Source organism: Octopus bimaculoides, chromosome 1 (genome assembly GCF_046866305.1).
Source record: "Octopus bimaculoides isolate indiv1 chromosome 1, ASM4686630v1, whole genome shotgun sequence".
In the NCBI taxonomy this organism is placed as follows: Eukaryota; Metazoa; Mollusca; class Cephalopoda; order Octopoda; family Octopodidae; genus Octopus; species Octopus bimaculoides.
The window spans coordinates 62,668,437-62,693,122 of NC_142928.1; positions in this window are offsets into that span (position 1 = coordinate 62,668,437).

A 24,686-nucleotide genomic window follows, 5' to 3' on the forward strand; every position below is an offset into this window, starting at 1 on the left:
TGCAAGGGGTTATACGAATGTAAGGATCAACTAATGATCAATAAAGCCATAAGGAAAGACGGCAGCAGAAAGAAAGGTCTAAAAATGGCCTGGATCGATTACCGAAAGACTTTTGATTGCACTCCCCAAACATGGATCCTAGAAACACTAGCCATGAACAAGGTAGCACCAATAGCCATAGAATATACAACATATCCCATGATTAAATGGCACACAGTGCAAGAACTCCAAGTAAATGTGAGACTGATAAAAACCAAAGCCATCGCCATTAGAAGAGGAATATTCCAGGGCGACACGCTCTCTCCACTACTTTTCTGCTTTGCACTGACACCTTTATCTGACATGCTAAACAGAACTGGATGCAGATACAACTGTTACGGCAAAGCAATCAGCGACTTCTTATATATGGATGACCAAAAACTGTATTCTACAAATGATATACTGCTGGAAACATTACTACAGACAGTACATGGATTTACCAAAGACATAAATATGGAATTTGGCTTAGAAAAATGTGCCAAAGCAACCTTGAGAAAAGGAAAACTAGTTTCGCCTTTAATTAACATAAACTTGTTAATTTTAAAATAAAAGGATATTTTTCTTAGACTTAAATGATAGCAATATGTATGAGGAATTCAGAGTCGTTAGTCGCATTGAACAAGAATCAGTAGAAGAAAAGTTATAGGGTGAAATACCACGAAATTTCGTGTAAGATAGTTAGGGAGGTACGCTTCAGTTATAAGAATTAAACAATATATTGCTAAAATGAATGTTTAGATCTTAAAGCGGCGAGCTAGCAGAAACGTTAGAGCGCCAGGTGAAATACTTATCGGTATTCCGCCTGTGTTTGTGATTTGAGTTCAAATTTTGCTGATGTCGACTTTGCTTTTTATTCATTTCGAATCTATTCAATTTGACAGATTATTTAATTGATTATTTTTAACTAAACACTTTGAAACTTCCGATACTGGTACAGTGTGTCACATACAACATTGTTTACTGCCAACTTTTTTGACAAAATTTTGTATTTTAGAAGTTATTTCGTTACAAATTACAGAGTGACAATTGACAAATTTTTGTTCGATATGTGCCAATACACGAAACTCTCAGATTTTGACTCACTCTCTAACTTCTGCCGATGATATATATGCATATATGTGTAAAGAAAAGCTCATCATGCAATCAAATCAATGAAAGAGCCACTACCTGGTCGTTCGACACGCTAAATATAGCAGCCAATGTATTCCCCTAATCAATAATTTACAAGGTAAAATTCTAAATTATTTATTGACACATTATTAATTATCTTATAACAGAAATGCCTGGAAAAATCATGGATTACGTGGAAAAATGCGAGCATGAAAAGTAATATTCTTAAGATTATAAACCTGGAAAAGTACAGGACAAGTTATTACACCTGGAAAAGTATAGGACAAGCTATTCAAGTAAAGTAAAAAATAAGAAACTTTTTTCTTAAAATATTGCAGCTATAATTAAAATTTGAATATTAAAACTTATTTTATTATAGTTAACAAATAACACTATACTTACTTATGTAGAATTTGGCTAATTTACTATCTTAAATACAGAAAAAACGTGACTAATTAGACAAACTTACAAATTAGCTGTACAGTTTTGTACAATGAATTTACAAGATGAGAACTGTAAAGTGTGATAAATTAGAAGAACTGGCATTCTTTGCTGCAATATTTTAAGTAAAAATTTCTTATTCTTTACCTTACCTTAAGTAATAGTTTGTCCTATACTTTTACAAGTATAATAACTTGTCCTATACTTTTCCAGGTTTATAATCTTAAGAATATTACATTTCATCCTGGCATTTTTCCATGTAATATATATATATTCATTTAGACGCAGACATGTACATATGTATAAGTACACACGTATACACACATATACATAGGTTTATTTCAGTCTATTTCACATTCGTACATTCTATTTTATTTTATCTTAATTTTGCTTTATTTCATATATATTTATTCTATCTTTGCTTATTATTTTTATATTCATTTTATATTTAAACCAATCTATAGACCCAAGGAATAAATTAGAAATGAACGTATATACCGCTAAAAATATATATCGATGTACCTATCAACATGCATACTTGTTGCGAGTGCGTGCGTACGTGTGTGTGTATGTGTGTGCGTATGTATGTATGTATATGTACGTATATGTATGTATATGTGTGTGCGTGTGTGTGTGTTTGTGTGCACTTGCATGCATATACGTGGTTGCATGTACAGATTCACATGTATAAACATAGATGTAAGTTTTGTTTCAGTTTTACAAAAATTAACAAAAAATTTATTTTTTATTTTCCTTTGCTCTCACGTTATGCTATTCATTGTACTAATATACCCATTATTATTAGACCCATTATTCATGTTATTATTACTATTATTGAACTGAAATAAAAAGCATGATGTTACGCCTGTGTACTCACATATACGTACACACGTAGTAAACATATTTATATATTCTGTATATTCCGAAAGTATCATTATGTAATCGTTATTGTCCTCTGAAAATCCTGACGATTTTCCTTATAGAATATTTAAAATGCAAGTGTATATTTTTATAAATGGTTTGTAATTTTAATCTAATTTGAGAAAATAAACAAATGTTGGTTAATATGCTGATTAATTAATAAATTATTTTCTATTCATTAAACATCTCTGCTTTCTAACTCAATAAAAATACCCGATGTCTTACGATGTTCTATATAATATATTCATTGAATTATTTTCTCTTCATAAATCAATATATTAAACCAGTATATCTTGGAAAATATCTCTATAAGAGCTTTGAGGAAGAGATGTATAATATTCAGGATGCAGTGAATAAACTCTCGTCAATATATACACACACACATATATATATATATATATATATATATATATATATATATATATATATATATATATATATATATATATATATATATATATATATATATATATATATTGGGTCATCCCATAAATAATGAGGCTTTTTCAATTACAGGCGGCGAGCTGGCAGAAACGTTAGCACGCCGGGCGAAATGCTTAGCGGTATTTCGTCTGTCTTTACGTTCTGAGTTCAAATTCCGCCGATCTCGACTTTGCCTTTCATCCTTTCGTGGTCGATATGTTAACTACCAGTTGCGTACTGGGGGCGATCTAACCGACTGGCCCCCTCCCCAAAAATGTTGGGCCTTTTGCCAAGAGAGGAAAGGAATTACATGAAGTGAAATTCGGCGGGGACGGGATAAACTACCTACATCAACTTAGTATAAAAGCCGGTAGAAATTTCACCTTATCCTTATTCTTAGTGCAAGTTTTGAAGAGTGCAGTTTGATTTTAACAGTTATTTTTTTCAAATCTATAACGGAAGTGATAAAGGAGCTTATTCGGAATATTTTGCTTTATGAGCTCAATAAAAGCAACAACGCAACTGAATGGGTGAGGATTATTATTGTAGTATAGGGGGATCAGACAATAAGCGTAAGCCAATGTCAACGGTGGTTCAGTTGGCTTCAACCACGGCCTCCAGATAGTTTTGGAATGTCCTGCAACTTAATTAGTTAGAAACATTATAGTTAACCAAAAGTTTAATTATAAATCTTCGTCTCCCTGAACGCATGGAATATTTTATTCTAGATCTTCCATATTATTCAGAAGTATCTAAAAACATGAGCTACTGAATAGATGCAATAGAGAACACTGAATTTGCTGTACCAATTGCAACAAAGAGCTAAATAACAAGAAATTTCATGAAATTTCGACATTCTAGAAATGTACAACTGAAAAATAATGCAGTTACTAACAAAGAAATCTACACGTGTATGATGAAAATATAACAGACAACAGAGTAATTACGTTGAGTAAAATTAAACAAAAAAAATTAATGAATTGCCATTCTGAAGAAATTAGTTTTATGTTTGTATGTTTCCCAAGGTATTTACTATTACTGTTCACTATAGTGTCTTAAATTGTTCTTTACTTAAGATATTCATATTTCATTGGAAAAACTAGAAAATAATTGGGATCTTATACTGGGGAATTAAGGATACGATAAAAGATTTTCAGTAAAATAATATTTTATAGTTCTAAACTACAATGATAGCTTAATCAATAATTAATTCCAAGTGATTTGCTATCAAAGAAATATATGGAACGAAGTGAAGTGTGATTTTATTTGAAACCTCTTATAAGCTTTAGCATGCAATTCGGTCTTCATAAATTAAAGAGTAAAATCTGTTAATACTATAATCATCAATCTTGTAGTAACATACCAGCGATCACCTGAAGCGATTTTAGTACATTGATCAAAAGTGTCCAAAAAGTTCTAATAAAATTTTATCATATTATTTCCAAAAGGATTTTAAGATTAATGAACATGTCATAACCAGTTATTAATGAAGGAAGTACGTCCTTAATTTTGAACGAAGTATATCTGCGTAAATCATTTGAAGGAGAAGGCATACTTAGTATTTCTAATATTGACAGTGGAAAATGCATTTTAAATATGGCCCATTATCATCTAATGAATTATTTCTGTGAGATAAAAGAAGAAACTCAGCACTAGTGCTGCTTGGAATTGGGAAGTTAGGCAAAGATCATACGGTATTAGGCCCAACACTGTATCATGTATCTTACACGAATTTCAATAGTTTCAATATTATAATCTTGTAATAATTCACTTATGCATTTAAGCACACAGTAATTTCTTTAATACTGCTTGGCGGAATACTGGCGCTCATGTTACTATTCTTTATATATGTATATATATATATATATATATATATATATATATATATATATATATATATATATATATATATATATATATATATATATATATATATATATATATATATATATAGGTGTATATATAGTTGTACGGATAATACATATATAACTGAGATTTAGTTGAATTAGGTACTTAAGTTGAAGCACCAAATCAGTGTGGTGTTATCCGTACAACTCCAAATAAGGTGAATAAAATCAAAATAAGCAACAGAATATCAAGAGGTGATGCAGTACAACCGTTTCAAGCGGCTCCATTTAATTGAGCAATGCAATGGTTGCATCAATTTAAATGCAGGGCTATCCTCAGCTGCATCAATAGAATTTTTAATCAGTTGGACATATAAATATAACGTTACTCAAATTTTCTAATAGAGCAATACGAGGGAAAGAGTCTATGTTACTACTAATGTAGCTAAGAATATACTACACTTCTAAGAACTGTATGGAAGTTGTTAGGTTCATAGTTTGCAAAGGATTGTGGTTCATTTTTAATTTATTAGTGTTTTTTTTATAAACAACCAAATCTAAAGCTAGAGGACAGTGTTTGTTTAAGATTAAGGGGGTGTGTTTACAGTTTATAGTTGGGTATATATATATATATATATATATATATATATATATATATAACCACTCGAAGACAAGCTAAATATCATATATTCATCGTGCGACCGGGATACTATAGAAAACTGCCAATGTTTAGGCAGTAAGGGGTTATTCGTTTTAAGGTATTCATGAGTGCGCATTTCTTATACTTATGTTATCCATAATATGACATACTTTTTTGACTTGCATATAAACTTTAAGGCTATTGTTTTTTTTTAATTGATTCTAAAGAGGATTGCCTCCGCAAAATCTGCTTCAGTGTCTCCGCTAAATCCTGCAACATATATTCACATTTCCCAACATCATGTGAGAAACATAATGAAGGGCTAATATTTCAAATGACAAAAATAAAGGTCATCTATGATGTATTATGCAAAGAACATCAAGTGGGTCCGTGCAGCTAGTATATTAATGGTTATATGTATCTAAACGCTCTACATATATACCGTTACATGATAAATCACTCCCGGAATACATGACTTCTGAACTTAATTCAAAATAGATTGGCAACCAGTTCTGGAGAACCATCTTTATATATTCCTAGAATAGGTTACGCCACCCATTCCTTAACTTTAAAAAAAATCTCACGATTAACTTAACAGATTTATACTTTTCGAAGCATATAAGAAAATGCGATAACAAATCAAAACGCACACATACATTGAGAGGAATAATGTATATGTGCATGCGATTTATATATTTGATAACTTTTAGTTGACAGGCTTAGTTTGCTTTATGTGCCATAGATTTTAAGTTCAATAGAGTTTTAGGTATCAATGACCGTTTTCATTATCTTTTCAATTTTCCGGGTTTTATTTGTATTTTGTTTTATCGGATTTCCTTGTTTGCTACCTGCAACCATCTGACGATTTATGTTGCAAGTTTCTTGCTTCTATTTGTGCTTTTTTAACTATAAGAACGTGTCTGCTTAAAGGACGCATTGAGTTAATGTTTGGCCTCTGTTTCTGTTGTGTCGACGCCCCCAAGCGAATAAAGTAGGCTCGACCAATACTTATAAATAGAGATAGCCTGACCGTGGTAGGAGTTGAGTAGTGAACTGCCAAGGGACTAACTGTTAAGTAGCTGTCCAGTAGCTGGCGCGTAGAGATCATCCGAAGGTGTGAGATAGCAATAGCTTGAGACATAACAGTTTCGTGTCTCCTACACCCAAGAATCGTGTGTTTTGACGTTGCAAGATTGAATGGTATTGTGCAAGCGTTGAAACCTAGCAGTGAGGCTCATAGTTTAAATTCTTCTGAAGAAAATTTGTTTGTTGTCATTTCGGGGTCAATATACACAACGCCAATCCCATACTGGAGTCGTACTTCTCTTTCCCGGTCTTTTGTTTCAACTCAAAATTTTACTGGAAATAACTGCTAAATTAAAACTATTTGGATTGGATATAGATATACTAAAATAATACAAATAGTACTGAAATATAAGCAGTTTCCTGAGTAATAGATCATCAATTTTTGACTTGACATCTAATTCCTAATTTGAGTTTTATAAACGTTGTATAAACTTTGGCAAAAAAGAGAATTTAGAACATTTTGCCTACGAGCCAAAGCAGCATGTACTTCGTTATATCGAAGTGTATGCATACTTCAGATCAATGGAATACTGGGGCTACATTACATCAATATGGTTTGTGTTATGCTTACACATAATCATTGTTTATTTAATGCGACTGTCAAATTATCGGCAGCTGAAAGAGGAAGAATTTAGATGATCAATGTGGGTAAGAGAAATTCCGAATCATATTCTGAAAAGAAAATTATACAGTGATTATATATAACTCCACTAATGTTTTAGCATGTGAATGAGAGGGTTTTGTTAAGCCAGCTACTATATCTCGAGCAATACACACAATTCTGAAACAGTGAAGGATATGCACCGAAACGTATTCCAAATTCAGGTTGTTTTCCATGAATAAAGACGACCACACAACGTTTTTTTGAAAAATAGCAATGCAAGAAATAGTTTAAGGTTTAGATATACAAAGCATCGTTGTTTGCCCAATGTTTCGTTTTGTCTTGCGGATGGGCTGACGAATTACTTTAGTAGGTTTATTGTCAAAGGGAGGAGATTTTAAGAAATGAAGTGATGATGCATTACGACTCATTTCTGAGAAAGAGTCTCCTCGAGAATCGTTCAGTAGTCACCAATAACTTCATACATTCGTCGAATGAGCCATAAACAATTCGCGGCACCACTCCCACCCGACACATACAAATATACGTGTATATATATATATATATATATATATATATATATATATATATATATATATATATATATATATATATATACATATGAATGTATCTATATACTTTCTGCACTCCAAATCTTGGTAAAATCATTGAATTGGTTGGTTGGCAGAAACATAAAAATGCACTTCTAACTTACTCTAAAATGTCTCAAGTAGATTCAGTAAATGGCAAAAATAAAAGGCTTGGGAACATCAGGAGAAGCAATCTGGCTCGGCAGGTGTCCTAGTGAATCACAGGCTGGACCCGTCGTAATCCTGCCACTGTGGTCAAACAATCTTCAAGAAACATTTAAAATAAAAATTCTTTGAATTTTGGTTGTTGGAATGTGCGCACACTTCTTGATAATTTCAACAAGACGCCAGAAATGCGTTCTGCACTTATTTCACGTTAGCTTAAGAAATATTCCCGTGATATAGTTGCGCTCTCTGAAACTCGTCTCTCTAGTGAGGATCAAGTGGATGAACCTACTATCTTTTGGGGGTGCGTTCCTATGGGTCAGCTTAGAGAATCTTGTGTTGGGTTTGCTCTCAAGAATACATTAGTGTCCCCCATTGCAGTGCTTCCAAGTGGTAAACTGAAAAAAGTTAGGTTTCTTACCGTTGTAAGTATTTATGCACCAACAATGTCCCATTCTGATGAAAATGTAGGACAGTTTTATGATGACCTAGCAAAATTATTCAGGTAAGTCCCAATTTCTGATAAGCAGGTCATATTGAAAGACTATGTTTCATGGCCTGTTTTAGGTCGACATGGGATTGTAAAATGCAATAAAAACGGAGTAGCTCTTTTGACGTTTTGTACTGAGAATAATCTAGTTGTCACCAACACTTTGTTTAAGCAGAAAAATAAATATAAACCAACTGGATGCACCCAAGACCTAAGCACTAGCACCTCATAGATTATATTCTGACCAGAAAACGTGATATGAAAGACGTTTTTGCGTCCGGGCCATGCGAAGGGCAGAGAGCTGGACTAAGCCTCATCAAGTGTGTGGGAAAATAGATTTTTTCGATAATGTCTAAAAATCGACATTCTAGTCCTAAGATACCCCAAAAGGTTAAATGCTGCAAACTTTAAATTATCAAGCAGCTTGCAAAGATTCCATGATGTTATAGAAAGCATCAATCTTGACCCAGACAACTTATGGGAAAATTTCAAAACAAAAGTATTTCAGGCTGCAAGTTCCTCAGTGAGGTTTACATCACATAAGTCCAGTGACTGGTTCTCAAATAGATCAGAAGAAATTCATTATCTTCGTTTAGAAAAATAAAACTTTGGAAATACGCTTCTTTCTCAGTCCTTGGACCCCAACACAAACGAAGCTTGCAGAAAGCTGAAAAGAAAAGTGCAGACAGCTCTAAGGAAAATTAAACAGGGATTGTGGAATGATAGAGCAAAAAGGACACAAAAAGCAGCTGATAGAAGTGAAGCCAAGGGTTTGTACTCTTATGTTAAGGGGGTTTATGGCATAAAAACTTCAAAAGCTCAAGTGAGAACAGCAAATGGACGTTTGTTTCTGACTCACACCAATTCTATTCATGAGCGATGGGTAGAACATTTTTCTGCACATTTCTGCACATCATCCGCTAACATGTCGATAGAAAAAAAAATCGAGCACATTCCAGTTATAGAAGAGATGGCATTTGAACCAACTCTAAATGACATTTATTTAACTGTGAATAAGCTGAATAATAATAAGTCTCCAGGGTCTGTCGGAATCTGTACAGAAGTCTTGAAATATGGGGGTAACAAAATGTTTGAACTCTTAAATATATTAATTTGTCACTGACGGAGAACTGAGGAAGTTCCTCGGGACTGGATTGATGCCATTTTAGTCTCCTTGTATATATCGCGGGCCAAAGGATCTGTGTGGTAATTTTTGTGGGATTTCGCTTTTGTCTGTGGTTGGAAAAGTACCTGCCCACATTTCGTTAGAATGTTTAAATACCTTTATAGTTCCAAATATAGTGTCTGAGTCTCAGTGTGGTTTTCTTTCCTCCAGGAACACAGCTGATTGTCAGCTGTCAGACAATTACAAGAAAAGTGCATTAAACAGAATCTTATTCTATACCATTGATTTGTTCATTTGAGCAAAGCATTCGATGCTGTTAATCTAAATGCTCTGTGGCTAATTCTAAGGACAAATAGGTTGCCCAAAAAATGTGTAAACTCGATCAGGGCTTTGGATCAAGATATGAAAGCTAGAGGTAATTTTGGAGGTTGGGTCTCTGAATGTTTTGCTGTGTATATTTTGTTGTGATGTCATATGCTTTTCAAATCTTTGAGGAAGGTATTTACATAAAATATCGAACAACGGAGAATGTTTTTAATCCGACTAGACTGAAATTCGAAACGAAGGTTTTTACTTCACTCATTAGGGAACTTTTGAACATTGGTGATTGCGATCTTGTGAGTCATTCTGAAACAGGTCTGCAATCTCTTTGTATCTGCTTTTGACTCGGCTTTTGATGATTTTAGTTGGACGATCAACTTGAAAAAACAGTCGTAATGCATCAACCTGCGTATGGTGTTGTTTGTAATCCTCCTAAAATTTTTATTAAAGGTAATTTATTTGAGGTTGTCGACTCGTTAGTCTACCTTGGAAGCTCTATTCAAAATGATGGAAATCTTGATACAGAAATACAGTTGCGAATTCAAAGGGCAGCAAAAGCATTTGGTGGCCTGGAGTCACGTGCTCGGTACCAGCAACATACATATAAGAATGCAAAGCTGGCTCTTTACAAATCATTTGCCTTACCATCCCCGCTGTATTCCTGTGAAACTTGGACTTGTTATGAAAGGCATTTTAAATTGTTAGAACAGTTCCAACAAAAATGGCTTCATCACATTTTAAAAATTAGATGGAGTTCTTTTGCTCCAAACACAGATGTCGTTGCATCTGCAGGCATGACCTCAATTAAAGCTATGAATTTGAGGAACCAATTGAGATGGTGGCGCCATATTGTTCGAATGGTGGATGAAAGCGTGCCGAAACAGCTGTTTTATGGTGAGCGGCGTAAACCTAAAAAAAGATTTAAGAATGGCATAAGGATTACTGTGAAGTCACTAGAAATGGTTCCACAAGATAGGGAAACCCTTTCTTGGAATCGCGTTGGATGGCGAACAAAGGTGTGGAGTGGGGTGAAAACACTTGAAGAGGCCATTAAGACTCAAAAGAGATCTAAGAAAGAATGTAACGATCGATAAAGTGAATCAGAATGACCTTTTTGTATGCACAGTCTGTAACAGACTGTATTTTGCTGGTCTCAAATCATATCTGCGAATGCATGGAAAACAAACCTTCACCAACTATTCTGCCTATATGTCTGCGCACATCTGTGAATGCCGTGTATGCTAGAAGGTTTACAAATCTAGCGGAGGCACCAAGACACATTTCAAGATCCACAAAGGGTAGATCTTATCTGCATCTCTTGGTGGTACAAATCGGAGGTGCAACCTATGCAGGTATCTTTTTAGAACATTGTATGGATTAAAAAGCCACATCAGATGCTATGATGGTGCTAAGTTGTAGGTACAGGAGATAGTCAAACTCTGCTTAAGGAGTAGACAACCACCCATATATGTGCGTGTGTGTGTGTGTGTGAGTGTGTGTATACACACTTATATATATATATATATATATATATATATATATATATATATATATATATATATATATATATATATATATATATATGTATGTATGTATGTATGTTTGTATGTATGTATATGCCAGTCTTCCGCAAAATCTCCCTCCATAAATTTTCATTGATGATCCATTGTTCACACCAAATAATCCTATAGTGTACTTTTCTTCCTTTTGCATTAGAGAATCAAACACGGACTCGCTTGGTTGCGTAGCAAACTTTGTAACGACGTGAACAACTATTTGCATTTTCGGAAATGCAAAAGTTGAAAACAAAAATCTTCTATTACTGCATATAAATGCATTTACCAATGAAACTTTAGATTATTCAATGTTACTAACGATAAAATAGATGGTCTCTTTCTATAGATACGCTTGAAATAGGGGAACCAATTAGTTACGTTACTGAAGCTATTTCTATAGGTTAATCTAAAGACGTAATGTCAGTTTTGCCGTTCATTATATGTTTAGATGTAACGATTATGTGCATTTCTTATATATTCATTTAGAAATAAATTAGATAAAAGGATTTTAGGAATTGATACGCATTAGGAGTGATTTAATTATTATAGCATTCGAGATTGTTTACTGAAGCATCTAAAATAAGTTTCCTTGCAGGTTCGGTAATGATTAAAGTGTTTGTTGTTCGTTTTGTTCAGTAAACACACACTTGACTTCAATCAACCTTTGCCCTGTAGGTATATTTTATTTTATTTCTTCCTAATCGAAGTACGATTTCATCGTAAATCAGTTTCTAACAGAGATTCAATACCTAGAATATGGCATTTTCTTTTGTGGACGTTCAATAAATCGACCCGTTTTTGACGTGACATTTACGTTTTTATTTCAGAATCTATCATAGGCTGTTTAATAGGTGGTTACGAAAATCGTAGCATTTATCTTAAAATTTTGTGTCCAAGAAGCCAGAGATTATTTACCTGTTAACCTTTACGTATATGTTGAATCATTTTATAATACAACTTATATATTATAGTAAAATGAACATGTTCTTTGTTTTTAAACACACTATTTAAAACTAGTTTCACCCGAGCTACTACAAACTAGAAATGTTAAATATCTCTCAACTCAGACTCCTACTTTCTATTATTTTCAACACTCCAGCGCATGCCTGTTGACCGTTTTCTGCATTTCAGCTTGTCTTACAAAGTCCCTTTGGAAAATTCAAATTTGATTGCAAAGAATTCGAATTTGATGGCAAGGAATCCAAACTTGATTGAAAACATCTATATTATTATTATTATCATAATTATTATTATCATTATTATTATTATTATTATTATTATTATTGTTATTATTATTATTATTATTATTATTATTATTATTATTATCATTATTATTATTATTATTATTATTATTATTATTATTATTATTATTATTATTATTATTGGACAATTTTGAAATGGTTAATGTCTTGTTATGTTTCCTCTGATTTTCTTTTACTTATCATAATAGCTTTCTTTGTGAGTTTAGGTTGACTTTGTTTATAATTTCTTATTAACATTGTTCTATATTTTAAAATGTTTTGGCCATATTTGGTGGTTCAAAAATTAAGCGAATGATATTTCATGACAATTAATTCCAAATGAAAAGCAAAAAACAGAAAAGACTAAATTAATATTACATGCTATATTTCCCAGCATATGTAATATTTGTGAAAATTAAATAGCATTTCTAATTAAGTTTAACGTGACATAATATATTCCTGTGAGCAGTTTATTTGCATTACATTATTCAGTTATTTTGAATAAATTTTTCTTCCAAGATTCATCCAAAATTCATTTGGTTATTCTAAGAATATATCGAAGGTCATTAAGTCCTGATCAGTGTTTTGTTTTGAGTTTTATTTGCTTTAAAAGCTGGAGCAAAATCCACCCATCATCCATTTGTGCTACATTAAACCGTTCTTCGTCCGAGTCGTTATATAAAAAAAATATTTAATCGAAAACTACATACAGTATGACAACAAAGTTGATCTAATCACAAAATGCAATGAAACATAATTTGAATTTTTGCTATCGACTTAATTACATAATAATATATCATTAAACTAATTAATTCAGAAATTTGTGGTATACAGGGATTAGCTAAAAACTTTAACAAGTTGTTCATAATGTTTTGCAATCTATAATACACTTCGTAGTTCCCAAAATCTTGTAAGGATATAATAGAGTGAAGGATACTACAACTATGGAAACTGCTGTGTTACAAATCGTACAAGAGACATTATATTTGCAGTAGTCAAATAAGGGATGGAATATTTTTGACGCAACCACTATAATTTGGAGCATTATCAGAAGGCTGTCACGAGAATTATTTGAGCGATGAATACATATACATACATACATACATACATACATACATACATACTGAGGGATCAGAGTTCTCTTTCAAACAGGGTCAACGCTTTACAGTGATAAATAACTTCACATGTGCTTCAGAGAATCTAATATATGTATCAACTTGCTCTGAGTGTCAAGAGCAATACATCGGTAAAAACAAAAACGCGCAAAGATGGCTCTACATAGATTCCAGATCAAAATTCGGGAATACGGAATAACAAAAAAAATTCAGTGAACATATCGACGCCTGCGCCACTAACAAAACAACCTAGCTTCAGAATTGTTCACCACTATAAATTCAGGGATGACGCAACCTGTAGTCAGCGCATTAGTAAAGCGACTATTTTATCACAAAATATAAAGCCCTTTTGAATACGTCCACCAAAAATAACACTATTACAAGTGTCTTGGAATATTACCCACTCAAATATTAAAAGCGTTATATTCAGAACAATCACTACCCATGATTTATTCAGAACAATTCCAATCACTTTTACAAACACAACAGGTCACTTTAGGTCACTTGACCATTTAAGAGGATTCCACCAACATCCTACTACTGTCATAACCCGTCCGCATTTTTATTATTCTTTCTTTTCTTTTTAATCTTCTTCTTCTTCTTCTTCTTATTATTATTATTATTATTATTATTATTATTATTATTATTATTATTATTATTATTATTATTATTATTAGTCTTCTTATTATTATTATTATTCTTTTTCTTCTTCTTCTTTGCCACCGCCTTACTCAGCAACCACTGCTACGTAAACAACCTAACCAAGAACTCATATCAAATATTAGGATTACTACTACCTGCTACCTGCCACCAAACCCTCACAAGAATCAAAGAGAGACAGCGACAGACAGAAAGGAAAATGCCCCTTGCATTTCAAAACTATGGAAATATTTCTAAAACCGATTTCATTTAATTTTCCCACAATTTAAATTTTTTTCATGCTTCACTCTAAGTTAAAAAAGTCGCAAAGACTGAAATCGGTACTAAAATGTTTTTCATGATAAAATCATTTTACCATTTTCTAACTTGTCTTATTTTCCTTATACATACTTGTATGTATATATAAATTTAGTAAATATAGTAAAACGCATTTGCTAAATGAATTCTTTTATTTCCAACATGTTTCGAAGATTACAAATTATACCTTCTATAGGAATAGGTGATGTTTATATGGATGTAATCTTCTCTTCAGGGAAATACATAGGAACCAGCTTAACCGTAAGACATTTTAACCGAATATGATAACTGTAGTTAGAGAAGATTGCTACGTAATTTATTTCAAAAAGCCGCTGGAGGCCTGAACGGCACCAGACAGCACGTCGGGCGAGAAGGGAAGAAAAGAAGGGAAAAAAAGAAATATAGAGTATAGAACCGGGAGACAACAAAACGACTTAAATCCGACGAAAACTGGAGAGGAATGTTTCACCTACAATGGGACCGTAAAAGGGAGTCAATCCTGCATCTACACAAGCAGTGCTGACATAAATGTGCACAATCATATATATATATATATATATATATATATACACACACCCATGCATACACACATATATTTGCATATATATATATATATATATATATATATATATATATACACATATATCCATATACACACACATATATACACACACACACATACATATACATACACACACATACACAACCCCACACATATATATAAATGTGTACACACATGTATATATACACAAACACACACACACAAACACACACACACGCACACACGGACACACACACGCACCCGCACACACACCCTAGTACGTATACACATATATATATACCGGAGTAAGCACATAAATGCGAAACAACGTGGAAAAACAGTACTCGAATACCAGAAGAAGAGTAATATGGTTTATTGAAACACAGCAGAAATATCACAAACATTGTTACTCAGAGTTTCATGTTCCCGTTCGTCGAACGAACGCGGATGTCAAACTCTGAGTAACATTTTTTGTGGTATGTATGTATATGTAATAATGTACACAGTACGTAACCTACAAATAGTTCTATATTTTAGAGAAACACGACTCGGAAGAAAAACGCTTGAGAAATAGATAGAAGGATACTTTTTGAGAGTGAATCACAGAGAGAGAGAGTCAGACAGACAGAGACAGAGAGAGGGAGAGTGGGTAAGCGGGAAGAGAGAGAACGAAATTGGTAAAGAGGGTAAAGGAGAGAGAGAGAAATAGAATGAGAGATGTGCAAATGTACACCGGAGTTTATACCACGCCTAATGTCTCCAAATAATCTTCGGTCTCTGAGCACATGGCCTATATCAATTAGAAATCAGGACAAGTTTTGTCGTTCTGATTAGCTTCTCGTAATTCCATTTTTGTCGGGTAGAAGATTTTCTAAACGATAGTTAGATTGTAGTATACGGTTTCATAGATTGATAGGATAGGACTATTTTGGTAGAAAACTGTTGTTGTTCAAAGTTCAGTCATGCGTGTAATGAGATGCATCTATTTAGGCTTGTCTGGTTCAACTCTCAGGGTTGACAAAAAATATAAGGATGGGAATTTATTATATGCTCAATAGATGTGTAACAAGTTTTACTTTTTTGTTGATGTTGTAGAACAGTGATGGATTATTTAACCTATTAATTAGAATTAAATTTAACCAAGTCTTACACAGACAAATCAGTAATATAAGCGAAATTTCATTCGCTTATGCTTGCTACGATAGGCATGCAGCAACACGAAAACCATTCTAAACGCTAACCGTTTCAAAGAAAAATTGTATGCTCATTGAAAACTGGTATAGCAAAAAAATATTTTGACGAATATGCACAGCTTTGAATAACGAGGTGAGAGTGAAATTTAGACTAATATCACCTGATAAGTGTGTTTAAGAGGCCTTGGTAAGTATAGCTATTCTCAAATATATGGATATTGAATTCAAGGCAAGGTTTGCAAAGAAAATTTTCCAAATAAAACGTCACGATCTAAAAGCAGATTCGATTTAATGCCAAAAATTATGCGTTATGTATAAGATAAGTAAAATAGGTGTAGAATTATTTTTATCTCGTTAAACTTGTATGCAGCTAATAGCGTTCTCTGTTCAGCAAACAAAGTAAAACACATGTCTAAAATCCCCATAATATCCCTTTAATCATACGATTCTTTCTTTATGTAATCAGTTGTATCTTCATGTGGCTTCCCTAGTTCATGCAAACATACACATATGCATCCATAACATACATGCATAAATATATATGTGTGTGTTGATAGATAGATAAATAGATAGATAGATAGATAGATATGTCTGTACACATACAGCCTAAACTCACACACGCAACCAGACACACATTTGTACATCTTTCATTCTATATCTCATTCTCTCCCCCTTTCTTGCTTTCTCTATTCATTTTCCCCTTACCCGCTAACCCTCTCCCTCTTTTCTACCATTCACACACTTGCTTGCGTTCATTCTAAGACAGTAGCTTGTTATTTCATAATCTTTTTTGTTTCGTATACATTTCCTTTTCTATTGGGTAGGCAACGAAGTTCCCGCCGTTTATTTAAATTTAAATTTATTAAAAATGTTTGATAAAAAAAAAAAAAACTAATTAATTAATAATGTATTCAGCCTTGTTATTTACAACTTATTCTCAAAGTTCAATAAGATTTTCAATACCTCATTGGTAGAAATGACCCGATTTCGACTCGAAAAATTGATCCAACCAAGCTCTCAATTCCGCATCAGTATTAAACGAAACTCTACGCATAGCATTTGAAAGAGATCGAAAGCGGTGGAAATCCGTTGGTGCCAAATGAGGAGTGTACGTCGGGTGTGGCAACCCTTCCCAGCCATGTGTTTGAATGACTTCCTTGGTCATATTAGCGATATGAGGTCGGGCGTTGTCGTGCAGCAGAAATCCATACTGACGATTAGGTCCTTTCTCTCGAATAACCGTGTTGAGTCGTTCCATTTGTTGAGCATAGAGTTCTGCGTTGACCGTTTGGTTCCGTTCAAGCAATTCGTAATGGATATTCCCTTCCCAGTCCCACCATACGCACAACATCGTTTTACGCGGATGAAAATCTTGTTTCGTGCTCGTGTCACTTGCTTACCGGGACTAAGCCATTCCATACGATGCTTCATATTAATGTACAGGTACCATTTTTCGTCGCCAGTAACGATTTGGTAAAGAAATCGTTGCTTGTGTCCATGAGCTGAGCGGTGATGAGCAAGCAAACCAGCGGCGATTGTGGCTCGTTCATTTTTGTTGTTGTCATTTAAAGCATGCGGAACCCGTGTTCCATACTTCTGAATCTTTCTCATTGAATGAGGATGCTTCTCTATAGCAGTGTGGGAGCATTCCATTTTCTCTGCCAGTTCCCTTGTCGTTTGACGAGAATTTTCGTGCACAAGTTGGTTTAATCGCTTTTCATCGAACTCAACAAACGGCCAGAACGAGGTGCGTCTTTGAGGTCAAAATTTCCATTTTTGATCTCGGCATACCAAACACCATCTCCATACACAGCACAAATGTCGCTAGCAGCTTTTTCGGCCTTAGAACTTAGATTAAAAGCAAAAAGAAGAAGGTGTCGAAAATGCTCGTTTTTCTTAGCAAAAATTAACTAAAATTAACTAGAAAAAAATAGATTCCAAAATGATTCACAAATAGAATTCTGGAAAAAGAAATAGATTCTAAAATTTAAAAATGCATAAATTACAAAAGTTTAAAAAATACGGCGGGAACATAGTTGCCAACCCAATACATCAAATATTTTTCTCGGTCGTCTTTCACAACATAATGTAAAGCAATATACGCTACATAATATATACTAAAACATACATTATAACTCTTCCATTCTACTCAAACTATTACTCAAAGCTTTTTACATTCTTGTTCATTACTACTACTATTATCATTATTATTATTATTATTATTATTATTATTATTATTATTATTATTATTATTATTATTATTATGTTTTAGACAGGATAATTTCTACCTGTCTCAAAAAACACAAATTTGAAATTACCATTAACGTTTTCTAGGGATATTGAAAATGAACCATCATTTTTTATCAGATGTTCAGATTGTCTGAAAGAATCTTGGGGTGAAAATAAAGTCAAACCATCGGATTAATCACTAAAGAAAATTACTTCTACATTTCTTTTTGTATTTGTATAGAATTCAATAGCTTAATGAACTATCTTTCACCTTACAAATTTGTTTAAAGTTATTTATCATTTAGATATGTGCGATTTGGTGAGTTTCTCTGTCATGTATAGCAGTGAAGCAAAAAGATAAGTATACCAATATCCCCAGGTATTTATTGCGAAATATATTACGACTTGATAAATATTCATAGATATAGTGCTGTTTTTGTTGCACTTCAGATGAGTAGGAAGCACAGGGAGTGATTAACTCACAAAGAAACGAATGCAATAAACTGTCCTTACTATTCTTTGAAAGGAAGGAAAAAATCTTATATATATCATATAAGTGAAAACCTAATATATTCAAGTTGATGTTTTTGGTCACTGTCGTTCTTGTTTTTGCAGTTGTTGTTTCTACTCACGTTGTTTAGCATCGTGAATTCACTTATCAGAACAGATCTATTGGCAAAAGCGTTGCTGCTATAATACGAAACGTATTTTACGCAGAGTAAAATTATGTCTACACAATCGAATATATTCTTGCTCTTTTAGACGGACGGAAACACTTTATTAAGTAATATGACTGCTGTTTCTAACTAGTTGAACATAGCATAAAAGCTCCTCTGTCAGCGCATAATTATGCATATTAATTAAGAGGATTGAACAACATACCAGAATATGTTATCTCTAACGCTTTATTAATGCCCATGAATACTTAATACGTAATATCTGTGCTCACGTAACTATAAAAGGTAACATTTATTTAACAATTTATGCAGACACATCACTATAAAATCGAATAGTCTCAAATATATGCAATTCATCACAATATGTCAGCATTTTAAATACCAGGATTTTGATGCAAAAGTGAATTGCAAACAATGTTCTGATTTAGCCAGAGATTATTATAATATAAATTAAAGTGCGTTGCATATAATATTTCAAAAGCGCCATCTATAGACATATTTCCTTTGTCTTCTAGCGTCATACCCTGGAATGACTGTTAGGGGTAACATTATGGTATCGTAGACATTAGTACACAATGCGGAGCACACAGCTCTCTCGTTCGTACGACAGCATATAATAGCAAAATAGACGGACCTACAAAATGAGTTGCAGAAAGGAGAGGGTACGATGAATTTTAGTAGAAATGTCCTGGTGTCGTTGGTTCGACGCTGACTTAAATGGTATCAGGTATTTAAATGTTTCTCTTGTTTCTCTTTTACTTTCTCTCTTTCTCTGACTGGCACGCCATTTACATCCACTGGGATGCTCCAGTGGTAACACTCCATTACCATCATGTTTACACCACTTATGTCTTGCAGCTTGATTAGCAGTGGCTGGATTACGACCAGGCTCAACTTGCTGCACACTAGGATACTCCCCTGGTGTGGCACCTTCACCATTGGTTCCAGTCCCGTTCACAACGTTATCGTTAGCTACTTGTCTTGTCATATTCACTCACAAACGAGGCATGTTTTTAGCTTTACCATCCACCTGTATTTTTGTCGAGACATTTCTATCAATGTTTCCCGCCAAAGGGGCAGAAGTCTTGCTCCCTTAGTTTTGAAATCGGACTGGTCTTCCTCCTAGGCTGCTTGCCATCCAAAGCTAACGAGTACAGCCTAGTCGGAGCACAGGATATTTGAAGGCGCAAGACATTCGACTCTTTACTCCCTTTTCCTACAAGTTCAGCGAAGAAATTGAGTTGTCAGAGGATATGTTATACACAGGCCATTGGGGCATTTTATAAGTGAAGGTTGCTCGAATCCATTCATCATCCCAGCATAGATAGTTCTTACAAATTTTGTGTCTCCCTTCTTCAGTTTGCTATTACTACAACCATAATTACCATCTCTATCATCATTATTACTATTATTATATTTACAATTACTACTATTACCACTAATATCATCAATATACTTACCATTCTCATCATTATCATTAATGTCAAAACTTTTACTACCACCATTATTGCAATTACCACCTCACTCATTTTATTATTATTATTATTATTATTATTATTATTATTATTATTATTATTTTATGTTTTGACTTTTGTTTTGCATTTGTACAAGTTGGATCCAAGTCTCACCCAGAGACCTCAAGAGACAACAAGTTAGAAGTTCATGTAGGTGTTATGCCTAGGGTACCATATATTTGGATTTGTACATAGAATGTTTAAGAAACCATAAGAAAATTATGTGTTTGTTTTAAAATTTCAGATCACATAGACAGTATTTTACGTAGGATATGGGCAGTTCCCATGAGCACTATCTTTTGAGCTTCAGCCATTTTGAGGTTTCCTGGTATCTGAGCTAGGTAGTAATCAGCCCGTTTCGCTGTCATCCTCAATATTATTATTATTATTATTATTATTATTATTATTATCATTCAGTAGTTTTATTTTTATAACGTACTTTCACTTCACTACCGAGCGCAGCTCTATGCGCCTTGGGTATGTGCTGTGGTTTGCTGTGGTGCTCTTATGTTTACTGTATTGAAAGTGTTTTGCGTAGAATGTGTGCAGTACCCAGTAGTGCAATTTTCTGTATGTTATATATATTTGTAAGTCCTGGTGTTTTTGTTATGTATTTGTCTGAATATTTTTTTATTATACCTAAGGCACCTACTATTATTATTATTATTATTATTATTATTATTATTATTATTATTATTATTATTATTATTACTGAGTGAAAGAACAGCGCATGCCATCAAACTGACACCGGAGTATAAATTTACACCACATAGTTTATTTACAATTCAAGTAGGTGAGAAACAGAAGAACAAAGAAAAAGAAAGCAAAAAGGAAAACGGAAAGTAAAAAAGGAACAAAAGATTTTACATGTGTTGTAATCGTTCTCACGTTCACAATGTTATTCTCAATATGTGTGACGTACCAGTTAAAACAATGTTTTGAACATCTTGTAAGAATGGTAATCCTGAGTTCATACTCCCTTATAGGTCATTCCAAATACTCCTACGATCACTAGTATTGTAACCGCCTTGAAATGCCACAATTTTCGATTTCGTTATTATTATTATTAATTCCCTTTGCTAGATTCCTTCTGTGAAATCGTGTGTTGAAACAGGTATTGTTGTATTTTAGGAGTGTCATTTTATTTTATTTTGCCAAATAAATACACTCACTAAATATTTTTTCTTCACTCGTTTATGACTGTTCTTATTTTATTATTTTAACTCATGTCCATTGTCCGGAATTTTTTGGTCACACATTTGTGACCTCTAGAGCGAGACTCTTCGTTTTCGTGTGTGTTCTTGCTTCACTTACTTGCTGCTGCTGCTTCTTCTTCTTCTTCTTTTTTCTTCTTCTTCTTCTTCTTCTTCTTCTTCTTCTTCTTCTTCTTCTTCTTCTTCTTCTTCTTCTTCTTCTTCTTCTTCAATTATTGCCATCTTCATCATCATCGTATAAATAATGTATACACCTTATAATGTACGCTACATTTAGAATATATTTCCACCTTTCGGGTTTTCCATTAAGGGCACTTTTATTCCCTGTATATCTAGATATTTCAATGCTTGATTGTTGCTTTGCAGTTTTATAATTTCCAATATCGATTATGAAGTTTGGCATTGAACGACTATACAGTCTAATATGCTCTTTCCGATAGCTGGAGATTTCATAGAATTTGAATTGTTTCAAGATGTCATTAAAAGATAATTCTTTTTTATTGAGCACATATCACATTTTTATTGAATGACAACTCTATTTCTACATTTTTCTAATTTTCTCTTCCTTTGGTAGCTCTTCCCTTTTTAACAGTCTATGCCCCTCAATTTCTGCTTAAGTTTCACATACGGTATTTGGTATTTATTGTGTTTTACTTTCTATTATTTTTAATGCTTATATTTTTTATAAAGGATTCTTTTCTCACCATTCTTTTCATATTCTCAAAAAATTCGGGAAAAACAATTGTTAATACAAGTATGTTATCGTAACGCCATAGACAGTAGTATTTACGTCAATGAAAGTTTCAGAATTCAATTTTTTTTTTTAATATTGATAGTATGTTCATATAATACTTCAAGAAGGATTACCATTATAGTCTGTTATTTAAAAGTAAATTCTAAAACGTAATGTGTGTATTGGAGAGCTTTATAAAAGATTTGAATTAGATAGCGCAAGTGAAGGTAAACACTGGGCCAACCAATTATTGGATTTCTTTCAGCTTCATATTCTACAGCTAAAGTCATGTGATAAATCCTCTGCTTGTTTGCAAATCTAAGAGCAACCTTTGAAAATATTAACTAATTATACATATTTTGAGACATACGCTACCGCAAGACGGTACATTTTCTCGTTATGGGTCTGAAACAGAACGAAATTGTGATTGTATGGAATTGTAGGTCATTTCACCGCATTTAAATGTTCCTCCAACTCTAACATCTGCTTATTACATTTAAATCAACATTTCGCTTTAAGTTGATATAAATTACAAACAATAGACTCTGTAGTTCACAATCGTAAACAATCGTTTCCATACTATTCTCCTTATTTATATTTAAAAAATGCTTTTTCTCGATTTATGATACTTATAAAAACTGTATTTACCACTATTTTATTATGATTATAAACAATTTTAAGAGTAATTGTATGATATATCAACACCATTAAAAATTCTCATTTTAATTCATTTCTTATAATATTAATGTGACTTAAACATTAACACAAATTCCAAACCTCATAGATAAAATGGAATTCATTGTTGGTTGCAAATGATATCAGATATTTTGTATTAGAAAACAAAACACATATACAACTTTTGTTTTCCTGTTGCTACTAATAAAAGGATTAGTATAGTATAGAGCCACTTCTGATATGTGGCATATGGTCAATATGTCGGTTTGATGTCGCTGCCCTCATTTGCGCCTGCTACCGCGAGGTAGGTTCATCTGGGCCTCTCGACAGGAAGAGATCTAATTTTCTTTGAAAACACCTCTATCCAACTTATGTAGGTCCCACGAGTACTTTGGGGAAATATTAAAAATCTGTGGGCCCTTGAAACTCAAGCTGTTGCAGTAACTGGTCCTGAAGCGCGACGGCATTGTTGGGATCTTTGGAACTTCGCAGTGACGATACGTTCTGGCATTTGTGTAGCATTCAATGCCAAAATTTGACAAAATCCATAATCCTCCAAATGTATATTACTGAATATTTTTCCAGACTTCGCTCCTGGTAGTAGAGTCTTAGTTGTTTCAACCTTTCCCACTAGCTGAGTTGTTGCAATAAGACGATCTTCTCTGTAAAGCTTCACTGAATTACTTCAAAGTCCGATTTTAACATATATATATATATATATATATATATATATATATATATATATATATATATATATATATATATATATATATATATATTTATATATGTATGTATATATATATATATATATATATATATTGGGTTGGCCATAATTATGGGACACAATTTAGATGCTAGTATCTTGGTTATAAAAATGGCATAGAGTACCTCATATATTTATTTTATAATTGGTATACAGGTGTTTAACATTATCTAAGATTTGAATATTACATCCTGTAGATGGCCATCACCACGAAAAGAACATTCACAAGCATGTTTTCTCATATCAAGCACACTGTGGCTTAGCATATTAACTGGAATCGCTGCAATCTCTCTACGAATGTTTTATTTTTGTTCTGGTGCTGTGTGGGGCTTTCTTACTTATACCCTACTATTGGGGTAAACCCAAAGAAAATAGTCCACTGGGGTGAGATCTGGTTTTCTTAATGGCTGGTGGATATCACCAAATTTCGAAATGGGTTGCCCAGCAATTGTTTTCGAAGTATTGTTACTGATAGTCA